A 22,052-nucleotide genomic window follows, 5' to 3' on the forward strand; every position below is an offset into this window, starting at 1 on the left:
TCCTCTCCATCCCCGCTCCTCCAGTAGAGGATTGAGAAGGCGTGTAGCACGGTGTCCACAGAGGGTTCTCAACACCGCCGTGCATTTTACCGCTTGTAAAGCAATCATTTCCATCCCCACCTCTCCCTCACTCCCCCATCGGCTGCCGGGACTGCTGAGTCAGCTCACCTTCGTATGGAGAGTGGCTCCCTCAACCGAGACGTTATTGATTTGCCCCTGTTTGTAAGGGGGAAATGTTCCCAAACCTCTCAGGCCAATTTTGCTGCACTGCACAACCGGGAACACCGCTGGGCGTTGGGATTGAGAGGGGAGGAAAAACATAAACACACACACACACACACACACACACACACTAGCACACATGCAGTGGCAGATTGACATGCATCTAGGAACTTCATTATGTGTTAGTTTGGAGTAAAAATGGAGGGAACATAACACGTAATTATACACATAAATGCAAAGGCATATCCTGACACAAATACAGAAATACATACGCATATTAGCATCATATCAGTTGTGTGAATGCTTACTTCCTGTCTCTGGTTTAATGGAATAATAGAACCATGAGAACGACAACATTTAAAAACAACACTGCTTCCTCTGAGGTGCATTTCCTCAAATTTATAGGGAAAAGTTACTCAGTTAGGACTAGCTGTCTCTGTCATGCTCCATATTTTGTCCTGTGATTGCAGATCATTAGGGTTTGTTTGCATGTAATTGAATACCAGTACGCCGCTGTGACATACAGTGTTAAAGACCCGATCATTACAACATACAGGATATGCCTCATACAAAGGCTACAGATTGTTTATTGCTCTCCTCCCTCTTATTTGCACTCTAGCGCACCCCTAACACTCCGGCGGGAGTATACACAAGTGTACACACACACACAGACATTGACACACACACACACTCTCACACAGTTTTACTAGCACACACTTTACTTCAATGTGGGCCCGGGCCAGTGAGCTACATCATTGCTTCATTTGGATCAAACTCCAGAGCTCAGGAGTCATTTATCTACATAGTGTGTGTGTCTAACCTTCAGGCATCCCACTCTACGCCACTGGGAGAAATCAATGCCAGGGTGTAGAACAAAGAGAAAACCCCCTCTGACTTCACCAAGGTAGAGATTTGAATAATTTATTTGTTATTCTTCTGCTGTAGACAATTTATCAATGTGCAGACATTATGGGGGTACATTGTGCTTTTCTCTGCGGTTTCGAGGAAACTTTGATGGAATTTGGATTTTTTCTTTTTTTGTTTTGTATTTCACTTGTTCTCATCCGCTAGATAAGATCTATGAGGATGTACTTTTAAAACCCTCGGAAAAGTTGTTGTACACTCTAGCATACAAATCCATAATTACCTTTTGGGAAAAAAAAACAAGCATTTTTTATCTGTTTCCTAGAAAGGTGTGAAGTGTATCCTGAAAATGTAATTTTGTTTTTATGGTCTGACATTGCTCCACCTCTGCATTTATTCATTTGTAAATAGTCAACTGCCCTCAAATAGACCTTGATCATTCACACTTTTAAAAATGATCTCCATTACCACCTCTTTCTGTTTTACTATGCCCACTTCACACTGTTCATTATCTGTCTTAGAAGCACGGCAGCGCTTGCCAAAGGAAGAGCACGCTTGTATAAAAATGTCAAGGAGATTTGGACAGCTGCAAAATTCATGAGGTGGCAGTTTGCTATTATCAGCATGTCTGCGTGTGTGTAAGCCTGGAGTTTCCCCAAAACCTTCTTCAGTACTAAGAATTTGTTTTTCACGTGTCCTCTGTATGTATGTCCCAAAAGTGACTGTGTCTGCGTTCACAGCTTTTGCATTTCCCGTCTTGTATTCTCTACTACACACACACACACACACATGCAGGTATAAGCACGTACGCACACCCCTGGTGTCTCACTATCCTGTTTTCCCATCTCCTGTGACTCTATCTAGCTGGTACTGCTTGAGTGACAGCTCTTGGTTTGTCTGGGTATCCGTGGTTACAGCCCAGAGGCCTGCGCCAGGGGACCCAGACCTGTCAGCACTCTCTGAATCCTGAAACCAGAGATGGATGGCCAGGAGCCACCTCTGCCCTGAGCTCTGTGCTCAGCTTGTCTCTCCTGCTCCTCTCCACTCTTTATCCCAGACCCTCCTCCTAAACAGACCCATTGTTGGCAGCTGGGTGCTGCAGAAAATGGAGCCAAATATGTCTTGTTACCCATTTCTCTTAAGGATGGGAGAAGAAAGAAACTTGAGAGCAAAATAAAGCTAATTTGAATAGTAAGGTGCAAGCACAAATCAGTGAAACACTCACATTTGCAATGAATTTATTCAGGACAAGGACATTATTACAATGTATTATCTACACGCAGTTGACAGAGCAGAAGTCGTGGAAGTCAAGTCACAGCATTTTGTAAGGACAGCTGGTTCTGTTAATCTTGATTCTCATACTAACAACCCGGATCAGTCGTCCCAAAGGGGAGCGCCAGTTACAGCAGATCAGGTGTCTGTCCATCTCCAGTGCCCCGCTGCTTCTGCTTTGACAGAGACGTGTATGACATCTCAGACGCCGGTATTGCTTGTCGCTCCAGCGCCTGAAGCCTCACAAGCAATAGATTGAGACAGAAAAAGAGAAGGGTGATGAAGGCAGGAGGAGAAGAAAACACGAGTGTGGTGGGGTAGAGGGGTGGGGGGGGGGGGGGGTGGGGGTTGTTTTGGACCGCCTCAGGCTCAGACGGTTTAAGGCAGTAGCTGTGTGTGTGTGTGTGTGTGCGTGTGTGTGTGTGTGTGTATGATCTCTCAACCAGCTAATGAGAATATTTAACATTTGCTGAGTCCACAGTGTGTTAGAAGTCATTCATCACTTGACTGGTTCAGTTCTCTCCAGTTATATGTTGAGTGTGCAAGATGCCTGCCTTGGGGCTTGAGGGTGGTGAACGGAAGGTGCGTTTAGTGCAAAGAAACACACCGAGGTAATAGAAGGGACTTAAGGGACTTTCTTGGTCATTAATGTTTGAGGCTTTGATGACTAGATCTGCAGTTTTTTGTCATTTAATCGATCTGTTGATCATCAGAAAATGTATTAACGAGGAGGTAAATTATTGAGCAAGCATTTTGTTTGATATTGTTTTAAATTGAATAGCTTTGGTCTTGGATTGTTGGTCAAACAACATGGGGAGCTGAAGATTTCAACTTTGGCTCTGGGATCTTGCGAAGGGCACTTTTCACTGTAAATTAGAGTAATCAAGTGATTCCCAAACTGGGAGACGGGACCCCTTGAATGAGTCACAAGATAAATATAGAGGTTTTAGGAGAATTAACAGAAAAGGAAAGACACCAAAACATAGTTGTGCTATGGCAATATGTTTTTTTCTTCTTCTTGTAAAATACCATATAGATTAACTATACTAATAATTATTTAAATGTAACAATTTCCCTGCTGAACTGCTCACAATTGACATATTCAAGAAGTGACAAGGTGTCACAAATAGAAACTGCTTAATTTTGAGGGGTCATAAGGATAAAACGGTCGGGAACCGGAGTAATCAATATTCAAACTAATCAACAACTGTTAGTAATGGAAAGCCATCAAGAATATCCATCTAACCAAATAATTTATATTCTATATACAGTATACTTTAGTTCTGTAGTTTATAGATCAACTGGATGATTTACGAGTACAAAAAAATACAAGTTGACTTTCTGGCTGAACTATTTCCCCACTGTGCAGGGAAAATGCACTGCTTCATGACTTGCTATTAAATGTGTGCTTTCCATTGTAAACTTGGGGAGAAAAAAGTTGAAGTGTGGGAGGAAACCAAACATCAAGAAGTGATCCGTTAAGCCATGGCACTTCACAAACGTGTCTCATTGGCTTCCACAGTTAGGCCCTGCAAAGTGGCTGCTCCATTGTGACTGACCAAACATACACGGCACTCTTATCGCCCGATAAGAGCTCAAAGGCTGTTTCGCCTTTCATGTGCTTTGCTTGGTGACCTTCACATAACCAGCTTACATACCCTCACTCAGACAGGAACATGTAGTGACACACACGCATGCTCACGAAAAAAAAAAAAAAGACTAGATAGTCAGCCTTTCCAAAAAAAAAAGAGGAAAAAAAAAAATTGGAGAAGCCCATCCTGTGTTTCTGTGACGTGTCTAACCGCTCAGTGACCGTGATGTGACCTTACTCCATCCAGACAAGCCAGCGCGGGGTTAAAGCGAGGTGAATGTGCATGTGGGTTTGTGTTTTAGCGAGGTGTACGCAGCGAGGCTCCCGTGTAGCGACGCTAAACTGGTCCCGTAACTGAAGGAGAAGCCTTGCACTCTACCTGACCCCTACGGTGATGAGCATAACATGAGCACTAAGCCTGCAGCAACCCGGTGCAGCCCAGCCGGGCACGGCACAGCTCAGCACAGGGACCCATGACTATTTAATGACCGTTTCCAGGGCAGAGGCCTAGAAACGCCCCCCACCCCCACCCCCCCCTCATTCTATTTAGTGTGTGTGTGTTTTCTTCAGCCAGAGAGAATGAACTCATACCCCTGTGAATTAACATGGATGAAGGTTGACAGAGGCAACATGGGCAAGTCAGCACTTTAGTGCTAGAGTATGATATGGTATTCCACTCTCCTGAACTGAGGGGAAATGGGAGGTCACATAACACCCACGTTTTTTTTCTTTCTGTTGCTCCGTGTAGATTTTGCCTATTTTTGTTTCCAGCTGATGTTGAATGGCACTTTGAAACAACACAAACTCCGTATGAACCCTTCCTTGTCCATTTTTAATGGGATATAACAGCAAAAGATCCATTTTTAAAAAGGACTTCTGCATCGCTAACAGCGTTTCTATTTATGCAGCAGAGTGTTCACTGGGGCAGGTGGTCTGTTGTAGTAACAGAAGTTGAACAGTAAGGCACATCATAATCATCTCCTATATCACAAACAGTCAGCCTTCATGGATTTTTTATGTTGTCATGGCAATGAGGGTAGTAATATGCTTGGACAATGTATGAGACTGAAATGTTTGTACCAGTCTGTACTTGTTGTATGGCGCCCCCTTTTGAAACAATCTCCATCCATTATTCTTTCTTAATTATTTGAATAATTGGATAGATGTGTTTTTTTCATTTTTTTTCTTGAGCACTGTCCTTAAAAAGCATAAGCTGTGGTCTTAAAACAACATGTAAACATGTGCACCACTATCTCTGTGTGATAAAATTGCAGGAAAGTGATAAAGGACACATAGAAACATATTATTTATCATTTTTGGCTTCAAAGTGAAATTGCAGATTCCTGTTATCATCTTTTTTTTTCCATTTTCAAACCATATTTTCAGTATGCTCACCATATTCTGAAATTCACAAGCAGTATAGACAGTGCATTTGCAGAGAGTAAACAGTAATCGCAGTTGAAGCAGCTGTGGGACAAGTGTTTCAATGCTTTAGGCTGACTCAACCGACTCGGCGGCAGTAAACGCGCTATATTTTTATGTGGCCCCTTTGTAACTCTGTCTTCAAGCTGCATTTTATGTGGGCGACTACACACTTTCAATTGCCTTCGCCTGCAGCAACCCTTTTTCAGATGACTGAGGGAAACGAGGGATGAGAGAGGGAATGTGAATGGGTAAATAAAAGTGGATGAGAGAAGGATGGAGCTCGTTGGAGAGGGAAGTGATGAATAGGATAGTGTTAGCCAGTGAATCTCGTCACAGACAAATCAAAGTTTGTGATTGTAAACAAAAGAACATTGATTGAGCTCTTATATACTTACAGTGGAAGATTATACTGCATGTGTATTTTTGAAACTCCAAATGTTGCTCATTTTGAGATTGAATATGTCTTTGCTTGATTAGATTTTCACAATGGTTATTTCACTTACACTCTGAAGGAAACTCCAGCCTGATCTGTTAAGTTTTCTGATTCTCATCCCTTTTAATTTTACTCAGGTCAGCTTCTACATGTTAATAGAGAGAAACCACATCATTTACTCCCATTGACTTCTTCAGCATAGATACACTGAAGGTGAGCGTTGCATTTTGCGAAGCACCGTCCATATTCAGCTGTTTCAGTATTTGAAAGAAATTTGAGTCACCGTGCCATATTAATAATCATGAATGAATGTGCAGAAGTCTTTCATAACTTACAAACCAAAGCAAGATTAACATAGCACATGTTTCCAAATGTTATTTTTTTTTTTAGAAAGACAAGGGTGAAAAGTACAAGAAGGAAATGTAATACTCAGCAGTAAGGAAATTGAGGAAATTATATTTTGTCAAAAAGGAATTGTCCTCAAGATAAATATCACCACAACAGGAAAGTACTTCTACCTCAATTGGCAGCTGTTATGGTTATAAAACTGTATAAAACAAATGTTTTATGAGCAAATCAGATTCCTCATAATGAAAATAACAGAAATATTGAATAATATCTGAATTGATATAACCACCTTAGCAAAAAGTTAGCTTTCTGACGCCGCACAGCTAACTTAATATTCAAGAATGTTGATGCGTTGAGATGTGGAGGATACAGGGCGGTGTTGTGACTTACTCGGGTCCCCAATGTGCATGTCCCTCGACGGAGCCAATCGGTGCAAAACTGACAAGTCATTGTCTTTTCCCAAGCCACAGTAATTCATCAGCACTTGAGACGGCTTTGGCTGATTGCATTTTCGACAGAGCAATCTCCACTATGTCATAGAGAATTTGGCTTTTATGGCAGGGCGGAACTTTGATACCAAATACAAGGGACAGTGGAGGCGAACATGGAGAGTTCACCACGCTGGGTCTGATTGCAAATTGAAAATCCTGCGTGTATCTGTGTCTGTGCACAGCTTGTGTACTTCAGTGTGTGCAAGAGAGAGTCAGTGTTTGTATCTCTTGAGATATGATGGAGTTTTTCCATCTGCTGCTCCCTCGAGCCTTATTTCTTTCATCTCCTGAGATATTCAGAAACTGGAACAAAAATAATGGACACTGTGAACCACCTTTCATCACACTGCCTTTTTTTTTTTTTTTGTGTGTGGTATACAAAATGCCCTCTTCTTCATTTGCCATCTCTATGGCCACGTAGCAGCCACAGTAGTTGCCGTCCAGCCACAGAGCAGCCACCGTAACAGTTTTAATTAAAACAAGAATCCCTTTGAGGCTCAACAGACGTGGAAGAAAAATGGTAGCATTTTCTAGTATTTTAACATTTTTTGCTTACGCGGGTAAATCGTGGAGGAAAATAATGAGCGTGCGAAGCAACGCTAAGATGTGCAGCTTTTAAATGTCAGCGTGTTGCAGGAGTTCATCTCAGCCAGGGGAAAATGAGTGTTTCTCAGGAATACGCTGGAGAGCCAGGCTATAACTGCAAAAAGCTGACAGGGTTCACTATTCACAGGTAACGTCAATCCCTGGGCCCATGATAATATTTCACTGTCATTTAGAGGAATGACCAAGAGAAGCCAGAGTTTAAAGAAATAAGTTGAATAGCCTGAGGGTATCCAACCTGCCAGTGTAGCCTAAAACCCTCTGTGCATTTTTCTGGTCAAGCCTGCAGAACCTAAGAATGATGTTCTCTGATTGTAAAAAAAAACCCCTTTGAACTTTAGGGTTTTGTGTCTTAGAACGAACGTCTGGATGTCATTAGATCAAAACTAACACCGGGTTGCATCGTCTTTTTACTGGTATTTCTTTCACAGTTACATTCAAATACAGTGTTGCACCCACACCTCTGCTCTATGGTTGATTAAATCCAATATTCTCCACTAACTGCTCGTTCTGCAGTCATTTGGGAATGTAGAGGCTCTTTTACAGGAAGATTTCCAGACTAAAGGCCCCATGGAAGGCAAGTATATTAGCAGGTATTACTCTGCCTATTGTAAATCTCTCCCACTTATTGCTTCCGTGCGACAAGTAATAATGTAGAACAGCGTGTGTATTTTCATTTGGCTGCAATGATTCTAGGGTTTTAAAGGGAACCCTTCTAATTTCCACTCCGCTGCTCTGGCGTCAGTGCCAGCCTCGGAGTTTTGCTCAATCAAAGCCCATATTCAGCTCTATGAACAATAAGAGACAAGTCACTGGATCGCTCAAGTGGCCTCAACAGAGCTGTGTCTTGTGCAGCGTGGTAATCAATACTTTTATGTCCATATTTGTTCTATTTCTGCGGCCAGTTTTGATTTTTTCATGCAGACCGGACAAGCTGTGCTAAATTCTGTATTTTCATTTACAGTAATAAATGGGAAAACAGTGGGACTAAAAGACTCCTTTGCCATATCAGATGAGTAAGTCATGTAGTCCAGACACCACGAGTGCAGCTGAATGAATTTCCTCATTATTGCGTTATTGCCCTGAAGATGGCTCTTGGCTATGTGATGTGCTGTGTGAATATGCACTTTATTATACTAGCTAACCCCCTCCACCACCCCCTCCTCCCCGTCCCCACGGCTCCACCCCTCACCCGTGTTTCAACCTGTCTCAGCAGTTTGGACATAATTGGTTGGATAAACAATAGTGGTTTTAGTAGCTGATGGTGTGGACCCAGGTTGCTTTGTGTATGGTCTGTGTGAATAAATATCACAGTGAAGTGAAGAGAGTAGCAAACAGATCAATTGCACGTCAGATTGATCTATTGTTGATCAGCGGGTACTTGGCAACATAGCTCATAATAAGTCATGCCAACGTATCGATTAGAACTCAGTGACAAGTTATCACAGCTACTAAGAGGATGTTCGTTATTTTGACTGACACCTCTAATTCACATTTAGATCAGATGCTTAGACTCAGACAGAGCGGAAAAACAACTTTAGATTTTGACATGCACACCCCACACTTGAACAGTAAGATTCAGGTTGGCCCTTTTAACCCTAATATATGAAACAGTGCTATGAAATCAAGATGATAGGAAATAATACTTAAACTGTAACAGTATGTCAGGGCCATCTGATGTAGTGTTTTCTGTTGCAGATCTGATTTTGGGAAGATAGCTAGCAAAACAAAAACACCTGTCAAAACAGTATTTGCTGTAGTTCATCCATGCATTATGGACTGAACAAACAAACAATCCAATGCACATGGCTCCTGCATCAGAATTATGGGTGCAACGATGAAAGCTTAAAGTAAGGAACTTTTGCCCATGGTCTTAAATGAAAACAACGTGCAAGATGTCCAATGTTTAAATAAAATCTTTAAATATGTAAGACATTCAATACTCAATTGTTAAATTAAAGTGCAACATGAGGCATGATACCTTCCTCCTTTAAACATGGTAGTGAATGAAACAATAACCTGTGTCCACATCATCAAAACTTGATGATAACTCACAAACTTGAACACACATCTTGTCCTGCAGCTTAGCTTGTTGAAAGAACCGCCAAAAAAGTTAGCTGCTAGATAGCTAATTAGCTGCTCAGCTACAGCACATTAAACAGCTTGTAAACATACCTGCAGATGTTACTTTGGACCCGTCAGATGCCGGTTTGGTCGTTGCTCTTCAGAATCCCTGTTGTCGACACGCTGTCTGTCGGTGACTTGTAGCTACAGCAGGTTGTTTACTTTGTCTCCGTTTAGACAATAAATTTTTGCAATTAATCCGCAGCTCACATGCCTGCCAAACTGTGGGGGGGCGATCTGTACGGATCACGGATCAACTATGTTCCATTACACCATTAATCACAATGCAGCACATCTGCATTGTAAAGAAGCAGTCGTAACAAATTTTTTCATGAGCTCGTAAGAACTTCCACTGGAGAACCACGTGCGTTGCCAAGTGTGATCTTTGCCCCAAAAAAAGACGAACTTCTCAGCAAAGAATGGCAAGGGAAGAACAGAGGTGCATGCAAATGAATAGGGGTCGAACCATTTAATACATGGTAATTAGACTCCTCTGTGGCACTGAGGGTGACCTTTTCAGATGTGGCAATGAGCTGTATCTGGACAGAATGGAGCCCTCTCTGGAAATGGGAAAGGTATTAAGTGAAGTCCAGTGAAGAGACAGTAAGTTGATGCATGCGCTCTTTACTTCCTTATTTTATTTATTTATTTTGTCATACACAGCTTGGTAATTGCATTTTGCTTTCAGGGAAAACACTGCCAATTCAATCTCTCCCTTGTTTTTGATGGGAGGGTTTGTTTGGTGCATATATTAATAAATTTAACACGTATTCCTGATTTTAGAGGCCCTCTCATCCAAATGCACATTAGTCATTTTGGAGATAAAACCAATTTCAAAGCTGCTGATGCTGATGGATTTCTCTAACAGATAACTTGGTCTATTTGTATCATTTCCTCCGCCAGTTCAAAGTACTGAATCTATTATTATAATTATTATTATTATTATTATTATTATTGCATGAGTATAATTGCTGCAGTTACCCTGCCAGGAGTTTATTCAAATTAAAATGAGTTATCCAGTCTTTGTAAAATATGGCCTCTCTGAGTGATAACCTTTACACATCTTTTAATAAAACTGTTTGACTTCCTTCCTCACTTACATACCTGAGATCAACATAAGTGACCCTGCTGCACATACACCACCATACAACTGTATGACAATAAAAAAAAAGGGATGCAAAAGGGTGCAACTGACCATTCACCATTATAGCATAGCAACTGTAACTAGGCACAGCAGGTCTTTCGATTTGTCCACATGTCAAAGTGATGGGCATGGGCCTGTATCTTGTAGCAATACTTGGGATGTAAAAGCTTTGAGGGTTGTGTCTTTTTAATTTTGCCTTTACAAAACCACAACCCAATAAGTAAAACTCTAAGGAGAGGATTATACTGTTTATCCACTCTGACATAATTTGCTGATGTTAGCATGTTAACTACCTACCTACAGTAGTAACCTACCCCTGTTCATGCTAGCACATCCACTGTGCAATAATCGCCCACTGTGTAGAAGCCAGTCCTGGATAAGGGTAACATTAGTCTCTGTACTGCTCTTTATTGGATTCTGGGAAGTTTACACTCCAGCAACCCCAGCCAAACTCGTAATCCGAAATAGCGTTACATGAACACATTGGTTTGTCCTCGCCTTAAAAGCCTTTTCTCTTGTAAAGTTAAAAGTGAAACATATTATTTGAAAATATGAACAATTAAGCATAAATCTGTATTGCTTGTCCAAGAGTGCTAGCAGCCAAAACAGGGTTATGTTAAGAAATAATTAAAAAAGTATGTTCAGACTCTTTATTTTAATGTCTTCCATATGGCTCATAAAACTGGCGTTTTGCTTGGGACTTGCAGCTTGAAGTTTTAGCTTCAATGTTCTAGCATGATATGAACTTGATGGCTAATTAATGTAGCCATCAGTTGCGTTTCATCCTTATTTAAGACACCTTTTACAGGGCTTTTGTTTTAAAATGAGTCAGCTGGAAACATATAAGTCAACCGCGATGTTTTCAACCAACCCATGAAGCCAACCTTAGCTTAATTAGCTATCTACGGCAAATAAAATCTGCCAGTGACAGTTGTCTTGCTTTTGTTAACCTCTGTCTAAAACCAAGGACCCATTGTTTGAAAAATGAATTTCGAGTGGTAAATGTGCCATATTCATGTGTGCCGTGTGAGAATGGGAAGTTGGACAGGCGGTAAGTAGTGGGGCAGGGCTTAGTGAACAGTTTTAATGTCAAATATTTTAAAATAGTTTTCATAAATTTTTTAACACGTTCTACATTGTCAGTGTCTTGGGTGCTGTGTCATGATATTACATGTAAGGCCCTTTAAATAGTCCACTACTACCCAAGTGTGGAGCAGATTGTTTTCACACTCGATGTGGACCACACTGCATTTTACATGAAGCAGATAAGAGAATCTTGTTTTTCATTCAGCCTAGTCTGCTTTTTCCAAGTTCAAAGTCAGTGCCGATTGTGAACCATTTCAAGTCCAGCCTATGAACATCAGGTAATAATTTGTCCCTAAAACACTTGCATGGCACTTTAAAAATGAAAAAGAACACAGTCGTGAATTTGTACTTAAACACATGTGGGTACCAACCAAAGATTAAATAAAATGAAACCGTCCTCCCAGAGGCTTTAGTGTTCAAGGTAGGGCTGTATAGTCAGGGAATCCTGACTATACAGCCCTACCTTGAACACTAAAGCACTCGTACAGAGCAACTGCTGAGGCATACGTTCATTTATTTCTGTATTATCGATAAGGAGGAGAGAAAGAATGAGAGAAAAAAATTAGAACTCAGAGGACAAAAGAAAGAGAGAAGCTGGGGAATGGGAGAAGAGAATCCAGATGGAGCTGGATACTAGCGAGCGCGCTGGTTTTATACTCGGATGAAGGATGAGCAAACATAAAAACCTACGGAAGACCACACAAAGTCATGCCGACATACACACACACACACACACACACACACAAGCACAGGGGTCCACAGCTGTGGCCATTTATTATAGTTTGTTCACTGTGAGTCCGACCAGATCAAACCCACTTCAGTTCCTTGGATACAGTAGCTTCAGTACAGTCCATACAATACACACCATTATATTTAGAGTGTGTGTGTGTGTGTGTGTGTTTTGCATCCTTGCTTGTGTGTATCCGTGTGCATACATGCATGTAATTTGTGCTTACATGTGTTTCACGTATAGATGGCCTGGGGTGTGTATCCTGTATTGAACGGCTGTACACCTGTGCGCACGTACAGTACATTTGTGTTTATACTATGTCCTTGTTCGTGCCTTTGAGTGTGAGCGTGTACGTGTGCGCGCGCCACCTTGCATACGTCTATCTGTATGTGTGCATGCGTGTTTATGGTGTGAGGTCAGTCAGAGTGCAGTGAGAAAAGCGTGTCATCAGGGAGAAGGTACTCCGCTCCCTCCTGACTGGTCTCTTCAGCCGAGTGAAACACCGGCACTGCTGACAAATAACTGAAGCAGAAGCTCTCCCTCTCTCTCACTCTCAGTATCTCTCTCTCTCTCTCACTCATTGACAAACTTATCTCTGCACACACAAATACACAGTCACTTTGTCACAAACAGTCACACTATATCGCAGTGTTTCACACATACCGTAGTGTACGCACACGAGCAGACACGAGCAGCAAAAGTACATACACACACACAGAATTGGACGGACAGTTTATGCAGTGTTTTGTAGACACACACACACACACACACACAGCCAGAATGGCTTTGTCACATAAAGTCACAAAGTCGTCTCACCCTCTCACACACGGTCAGACATGAAAGCACACATATAGATTAAGGATGTCCTGATCAAGTTTTTTTTGCTCCTGATCCCGATCCGAGTCATTTAATATTTAGTTTTCTGCCGATACTGAGCCCTGATCCGATACTTGTATTTTCCCAGATAATAAAGCTGCACAGTGCACGCTTCCAGTACATTAAAGTTATTAAAATCAATTCAGTGTATATGCTTGACAATTGAATAGCTCTGCAATGCATTAAGAAAAAAATTGCCTGCATCCAAGCTGTTCCTTAATGGGTTTTTTTTTTCTTGTAAAGCTCCAGTAGGGCAGCGTCTGAAATACAGTGTCGAGAGGGTAGGGCGCACCGTGGCTCCAAAAGCTCCAGAAAACTGCAAAAAACCTGCATTCTCTACCACAGAGATGGGCTGGTCATCTGAAGCGATGAATTCAATTACCCTCTCTGTAATCTTTTTGGCCCTGTCACTGTCTCGAGGAAATTTCCCTCTCCTCTTAAAAGTATCCTCCAGTGTTTGTTGCTTCATTGCAGCCTTTGCCTGAGTGAGCTGAGCATTGCAGACATTCCAAGTGGATGTTGGACCGCTTTCGTTTTCCAATTTAAATTATTTCCACGCTGCAGACGTTTTAGCTGCAGGTATGCCAGAGTACGCTTCTGCGTCCTGCCACGAATTGACCAAGGGATCAGTTAAAAAATGCCTTGATCGGCCCAGATACTGATCGTTGAGATCAGATCGGGACACCCCTAATATAGATTTAATCCACCGATATTCATGTGTGCACTCCATGGTAAGGAGGTACACATCCAGAGAGGAGAAAAGCGAGCATTTATCATCGGTACAAAAGGTCTGTAATATGTATGTAATAATCTGTTTTCAAAACAACCACATTGCAGACACATTGGTTGAAACAACCTGCAAAACTGTCTCATGTCAAGAGATACAGTTTTAAAAAATCATTACCAACACTAGCATTAGTGCAGAAATGATTCATCTTCAATTGTTTCTCAAGCAAAAATGCCAGTTATATCTAAGCCACTCAGATGTGAGATTTTTCTCTGTTTTATATCATTTAATTTGGACTGTTGTTTGGACAAAACAAACAATTTGAAACCTTCATCTTGGGATTTGGGAAATTGTGACAGTTATTTTTCACTATTTTCTGAATCAAACAGAAATGTATTAATGAGCCACTTCAGACTAAATTTCAGCATTTTCTGCCTTTGCCTCATGTTTTCTGGTTGCTGAGAAACCACTATCACTATTTTTACATTTTATAGACCATTAAGACTAGAGATGCCCCGACACTGGGGTACTGAGATTCTGGCATATTTTAATAGATTCCTATCAGCTAAAATTAACCACCTCAAATGCTGATCCCTTCATTTCTCTGCTCTTCTGTGTTTTGTCCCCCTCATCCTGCTGCTCTCCTTTACTACATGCAAACATTTCACTGCATATGAAAGCAAAAATTAGTGTGCGTGTGATTGAAGAGTTCTGACATCTAGGTTTGCAAAATACACAGATTGGCCGAGCTCTGATGCTAATGAATCTGTTATCAAATCATCCATATCTGTGTTGTGTAGGGGTGTAACGGTTTGTGTGTTCATCCCGTACCGTTCAGTACAGGATGTTTGTTTTGGCATGCGACTTTCCTCAGTTCGATATGCTGCCTGATCCATACGATTACTGTCAAAATATTTTAGTAATCCACTTACTCCGATGTGCGGAACAATAATTCTCATGATTGAGTTCCCCCGGAACGTTTTGGGAGTGCACCACTTAGCTGCAGCGTGAGGGTAGCATACTCATAGATGTTACCCTGGTTACCCTGGTTACCCATGCTCATGGGTAACCTGCTTAAACATGCTTAAATGAACTGTCACTGTTAATTTAAGCATTTAAACATTTGATCCAGGTTCTCAATTATTTGGATCAAGTAACTATTGAAAAATAAGATGTGCCAAATTAGCAGGTTGCAACTGTCATTTCAATGTGTAAGATGCATATTTTATCAACATTGCACATCTTCTGCTGCTTGATATATCATTATTTTTACTGTGCTCTGATTGTCTTTGACACAAAACATCTTTCAGGATGAATTTACTTCCATCTTATCTAATTTACAGGTGGAGTGTGCATTAGGTAGCTGCATTATTTAGGTAAATATTAGTATTGGATTGAACTTGGTAGCATTGCACTCATCAAAAACAATGCTGCAAAACCAGAGATATAGTATTTTTTATTCCATGCATTATTCTTCCTAATCAAAACCCTTAGCCTCAAGCATAAGCCTCAACCTCACTTCTTTCTTACTTCACACCCCCAGAAGTTTTTTCATTTTCAAACTTGAAGTCTTCAGCCCCAACCAACACTGACTCAAGTGACATCGCTTGAGTCAATTTATCAGACCTTGTGCAGCTCCCTGTGGAGCCAGTAAAGGCTCTATACAACTTGTTGGTGTGGAGTTCCCCTTTAAAAGGGCTGAAACATTTGATTGAACCAAGACATTTTATAGACTAAATGATTCATTGATTAATTAAAAAAATGACAGCATAAGCAATACTATTAGTTATATAATATAATTAGTTGGAGCCCTAAACACAAATTCAATCCACATTCAGTGAAGCCAGTGTTAGGGGTTCTCCTGTATGAAAGGGATATTGGAGGGAACATGTTTTGTCCTCTCTGTATTTTCCTTGAGAATCTTACAAAAAATATAATAATAATTTTATAAAAATAGTTGTCAGTTGCAGCCATAAACTGCATCAAGGAAGAGATCATGTTGAAATAAAACAACTAGGATTTGACAGATGAAAAAAAACTGTATGTACAGTAGGGGGTTGACTGTTGATTGGCACGCAACCTCATATGACCCACCTTTGTTTTGTCTGTTAAATTTACTCCTCTTTTATGAAATGTTATTTTTCCTCTACCCCCCGTATCGCCACACACACACACACACACAGTATACCAGCACACACCCCAATCCGGGGGTGGTAGGGGAGGAAGGGGGGGGGGGGGGGGGGCACACAGACAGAATTTACACAGTGCTCACATACTGTAGCTGCATGACTGTTTGGTTGTGGTGAATGAGGCAGGCAGTGCAGCGTAGTGGTACAAATACAGTAAACACATTTCCAGCCAGGCAGGGAAGTTGTTTGAGTCGGAGAGACCGTCCCCAGCCGAGCCAGCTGACTGAAAGTTTTGGGCCACGGTTCTGACAGGAACAGACCCTAGGAGAGAAAAACATAGTGGAGATGTGCATTTTAAGGAGGTTGTTGCAGTATTTATTTGCGCCTGTGTACAAGCAAGAGCGGGAAGAAAACAGAGAATATGACATCTTTGTGTTTTTTCTTTTTTTTCTGTTGTTGTTAGTATACTGTATGCATTGAATGTATAAAACTTTTGTGTGTGTGCGCGCATGCACATAATAGCTTCTGTGCTCAGCGTTGCGTAATGGTGTATGTTCATCAGGGTTAGCCTTGGAACAGAATATATAATATACTGTAATGGTATGTCTTGAGCAAGTGCTTTAACTCTGCTTGGCGCCTTTTAATGAGTTGCTTAAAAAGGGAGAATTGATTTCCCGGTTTCTGCCTCAGAGATGCTTCCGTCTAGCACCAAGGGCTACTGTAGCATCACATGTTTTGCAGTTGCTGTGTGTGTGTGTGTGTGCGTGCGTGCGTGTGTGTGTGTGAAGGGAGCAGAGGGAGACAGGAGTCGAGAGAGAGAAAAAAAGAGTATGAGAGAGTGAGACTTTGCAGAAAGGGAGAGTTTAGTCTCTCTCTAGCTCTTTAGAGTTTCCCTGGTGAGTTGGCTGGCAGCTTGTTTGCTGGCGTAGCAGCAGGAGGAGCAGCAGCATTCGGAGGTAGAGAGATTGCGATAAGCTCCTTCAGAGGCAGACAATAGACGCTATAATGCTGTTGGAATTAACAACTGGCATTCCATCGTTTCTCATCTGATTAAGACCCAGTGACAATCTTCTTGCTACAGTCTCTAGTTGTCACCAGCTATGACTAATGAACTATGATATCCCGCTTCTCTCTCTCTCTCTCGCTCCGTGTCTCACTCTCTCTTCACTTCACGCTCTATCGATTATTGAAATACTCTCCGATCCCTCCCATTCTTAACATGCCCTCGCAGCTTCTCATCTCTCTCTCCCTCTCTCTCTCTCTCTCTCTCTCTCTCTCTCTCTCTCTCTCTTTTGCTCCTTTCATTCGCCCGTCTGCCGTGCCGTGCTCTCCTCCCCGTGCTGTCCTTTATCTTGTACCATTCATTTGGCTAATTTGATATTTGGAGTTGATAGGGCTCTGAATAGAGGCCTGTGTTTTCACATACATTTGTCTCCATCTCCCCATCTCTCAATCCCGATTTCTCCCTCTTTCCCTCTCTCTCATCCCCCTTCCTCTCTTTTTTTCAGAGGAGCAATAATGAAATCAGGCTCCAGCCCTTCATCTGTATTAGCGGCATTTGCGGGTCTAAGAGAGACTAACAGCCTGCTAATTCTCTGCCTCTGATTCGTTAAACTGACAGCCATTTGCATAATATAGCTGCCTGCTTTCTCCTCCTCAAAGGTTGCCTGCAGACGCTTCTGTCATTGAAAGGAATTGAAAGCTGTCAACATAATGGCTTGTTTGATCAGATTTGAATATTTGTTTAGAGATCGGGGCAAGACTTATGGAAATATGTCACTAAAACGCCAAAAAGTAACTACATTGATCCGCCGCACAGAGAGTTAAAGGTTTATTTTTTGTTCCGACAAGTTAACCTAATTCTTTTCACAGTTTTTGTACCTCTCTGATCTGTCTCACCTTCGGGGTCTACTACAATATTCACACACTCCCACTCCCCCCCCCCCCCTGAAAACGCGCTGTGTCGGAGGGAGAGGATTTTCTTCTTCTTCTCCTTCTTCTGTGATGCTAACAGAAATGACCGGTGGCAGCGCTCTGTGGCATCTCTTTTACTGTTTCCTTTGTGCCGTGGTGTCTCAGGGCTCACAGCTCTTCCGATGAATAATGTACACATGTTACAGTCACATGCACAGCCACATGAATCTGCAAGAGCACACACACACACACACACACACCGATCCGCACTGATCATGCCTCTCGCTCTTGGTTTCTTGCACAGCACGCATACAGGTGTTGCATTAACCTTGAAGGCTGACAGTGTCTCCAGGTAGCTTCATTACCTTGAGCATGATTAGCTCTAAACTGTACTGTTTATTTGAGGTCTCACACGCAGCACGCACACAGTTATACACCTCCATCCCCCCCAGCTCACTAGCCCCCAATAGTCAGAGGGCACCCGCAATGTAGTCGTGCTTCTCACCATATATAAGTGGCTGAGTGAGGGAATGAGTTTCATGTGTGTGACCCTTCCCCCGCCTCCATGCATTAACGAAGAGATGTGGTACCGGGTGCCCTCTGTGAGAAAGACGGAGACGGAACCCAGTAAAGGAGGAGAGGGGGGTGAGGGGGTGGGAAGGGGGGGTCGGTAATATGGTTTGGCATTTTAGCGGCCTCCTTTTTCCTAATGGCGCTTCAGTCTCACTGGGATTATCCAGCCGGCACGCTGTGTCACGGTCGGTAAACTGCACTGTGCCGGAGGGAAAGGGCGTGCTGAGAGGGGACAGGGGTGGCAAGGTGGAAGTGTCAGGAGAGAGCGGGAAATGTTCTCAGAAATGCCCGGAGGTATGCAACCTTTATCAAAATGAAGGGGGCCTGAGGGAGCGTATGAAATAACAGCCCTTAACCCATCGCTCTTGTGTGCTCGGGCTTCAGAGGAGACTAGGTGTAGAAGGCTGGACGCCGTGAACCAATGGCAGCTGCATGAGTGGAAGGATACCAAAAAAAAAAAGGCAAATGCGAAATTTCGTTTACAATTAATGGATCATTATTACAGGCGAAGTGTTGAATTGAGCGTAATAATACGTTTTGGAGATAATATGTCCTTTATAAGTCAGATATTTCGATCTCAGCTTCTTGTCATATTTTGAATTCATCTTTAAAGGGCAATTAAAAAATGGCTCCAAAGAAAGGACTTTGCCCTAGTTGAAGGTTCAGGAGGGACTACTTGAGAAAGTGTTCCACTGTCCTCTGATGAAAAATGTCTGCAGAAATGTATAAAACCTCACTCCCTCCAGAGAGCGGTTTGGCATTTTTGTTTTACTGACATCCCCGCCAGCCCTGCTTTTACAATACCTGTAAATTATTGCTCTGCTGTGAAGCCCCCCCCCTCCACACCCCACACACCCCACCCCTCTTGCCACTTTTTTCCTCCTCTATCTCATCCCTCTTTGTTTCCTTAACTTTCTCCCTTTAGTCCCCTCACACACAAATCACATATCTGTCGTCCAGCAGCTTTAACATTCAGCTCTACAGTACACAACTGCACGGGCGGCGAGTGTATCTTTTACACGTTAATATGTTTTTCCATGCCGCTGCTGTCATAGCTCAAGTCTCAGTCCATCCATACATAGTGTATGAATGCATACTAGGGGCTGATGTATTTTTTTTTTTTTTTTTTTTGCCTGCTGCACACAAACTCCTTCCATTTCTGGCTCATCTGCTTTTCCACCAGTGGTCCCAGAGAACCTGGGGCTGACCCTTACAGCATATCAAATTCTACATTTCACAGCTTTTTTTTTTTTTTTTTTTCACCATCACTGCTGAGTGCAGAGAATATTATCCACATATTTATTCCTCTCTGGATGCAGGGTTTTTTTTCTGAATTTCTTTGCTATATGTAGCCATGTTTGTTGCCACCAGAGGTCAAAAGACCAGAGAACTGTCCTTATTTGCTTTGCATGTCTTCCATTAGCATTGATTCCCTATTCTATATAAAAAAAAAAAAAAAAAAAAGTGCAGTTAATACCAGGCGAGTACCTCAGCTTGTTTTATTTATGAACATGTGCCTGTGGAGACATCCATTATCTTCGGTGGTTACAAAGCCCCAGTGTAGGAGCTGGTAGGGGGAGCGTTATACTGAATCTCAAACTGTTTCTATGTTGAGCCCATCTGATTTAAACATATTACTTTATACAGGACCCAGGGGCATTGTCGATTACACCAGAACTATACCATAACTCATATTTCGCCCGCGGAATAAGAAAACGCATGCTTCAAACAGTTCATATTTTGCATCGGAAATGACAAGCGGCTGGCTAAAAAGCCTGCTTACAAGGAAGCATGGACAGATCCAGCGCTGTCCATGGCAATTCCTTTGATGCCAATCAGAAGATAAGTCGTCTCCCATTTGATGTCGATGAAATGGAGGCAAACTGGTTAGTCTTGGCCGTGTGTCACGGGTTCGTCACAGGCTGGGATTTAACACAGGTCATTAGACCCACATGTCATTAAAATGTGATGTGTGAAATTTGAACAGTACAGAAAATGTCTTTAAAGAAAGAGCTAGATGGAGGCAGAGCAATGCGCAAGCTCTTTGTGGTCAGCTAATTAAGATTAAATTGAGTGAATTGATTGTAGCAGGGTTTGTGCTGCGTGTGGTTTGGCCTGTCAACAGCACTGTCAGTGAAGACGCAAGACTGTAGGAACAAAGGAGAGATGAGAGCAGCCTTGGTCTGTCAGTGATAGGACAACTATATTCAGATGCAGAACCCAGCTTCCAGCATTTACATTAATTACATACAGTAGTATCTACCACCCAGAGTGGAGGCGTCTCAAACCGTGTTTTGAATTACAGCAAGCACCAGCTGTTGTGTTTTGGTTTTTTTGCATTTGAAATGCACAAATGTATTTGCAAAAGTAAATATGTTATGTGAAACTCAGAAGTATCAGCGGTCTAGATTATTCAGTTCTATAATTTTGTCATCCTGTTTGTCCATGCTGTATTTTTGCTTTCTTAGTCTATTCTGTTCACACATCTATCGCATGTCTATCCATCCTGGGAGAGGGATCCCTCTCCTTTTGCTCCTCCTGCGGTTTCTTCCATTTTTCTGAGTTAAAGGGTTTTTTTGTTGTTGTTGTTGAATCGAGGGTCTAAGAATAGAGGAGGTTGTATTGCTGTACAGGTTGTAAAGCCCCCTGAGGCAAATATGTGATATTGAGCTATACAAATAATAATTGACTTGACTTGAAATGCATGCATGAATGATTGAAAAATACGTGCGATTGTTGTGGGCTGCATCCAATGATCCCACATCTGACTACGCACTCTTGGAAAAAAGAAAAACCTGTTCTGACACAGCCAGCATAGGTGGTGGTTACTAAAAGCAGTTACATAGAAGGAGCGGCTCACATGTCCCACAACAACAAACAGTATGCAGAAAATCAAATAGCCGGTATTGTTTTTTTTTCATAACTAAGGAACTTCGGTTTTTCATCTTCATGTTACAACAACAACCTTAATTGAGCAGCCGTGTGGTCGAAACACAATAGATGTTGATGTTTCTGTCTCTGAGGACCTTTGTATTTCCTCATCAGTCATTGTTCAGCTGTACTGCTCTTTTGTTTTGTTTATGTTTTTGTGGTTGCGCAAAAAAACATGCTAGTCCAGTTATATATTCTAAATATTAAGATAACATCTACTCTGTGTGCACATACTGTATATTATATACTGTATTTTTCATGTTAATCTTATTAGAATTTCAGTCTAGGCTAGTGGTAGTGCTACAGAGCATCTTCAAAGAGACCAGTAATGTAATGCACACACATTTAATCTAAAGAGGGTGGTTTTTTTCCCCCCCAAACCATGTGTTACTGGTTTGGGAAAACTGAGTTTAGCCTGCAAAGTCAGTAACATATCCAACATCTCCCATCAGTAACCATGGAGCTGTAGCCAGGTCAAATCCTCTACATTTCAACAGGCCAGATACTCATTACTCATTCCATTGTTACCTCTACAAAAATGTATTCACACTTAGATTTTATTGATACCA

General features: G+C 41.9%; 1 protein-coding gene across 3 annotated transcripts in view; it reads left to right on the top strand.

Moving 5' to 3' along the window:
• The window catches only part of LOC122965383 (kelch-like protein 29), a 219,385-nt gene that overhangs the window by 42,876 nt on the left and 154,457 nt on the right, over positions 1-22,052 (top strand). The window contains exon 3 of one of the 3 annotated variants that reach the window (XM_044329398.1): positions 1,049-1,126. The exons of the other annotated variants lie outside the window; for them this stretch is intronic. The gene's annotated coding sequence lies outside the window, so the exon portion shown is untranslated. The remainder of the gene's footprint in view (positions 1-1,048; positions 1,127-22,052) is intronic. 3 annotated transcript variants of the gene reach the window in all.

This window comes from Thunnus albacares, chromosome 16 (assembly GCF_914725855.1).
Source record: "Thunnus albacares chromosome 16, fThuAlb1.1, whole genome shotgun sequence".
NCBI lineage: Eukaryota > Metazoa > Chordata > Actinopteri > Scombriformes > Scombridae > Thunnus > Thunnus albacares.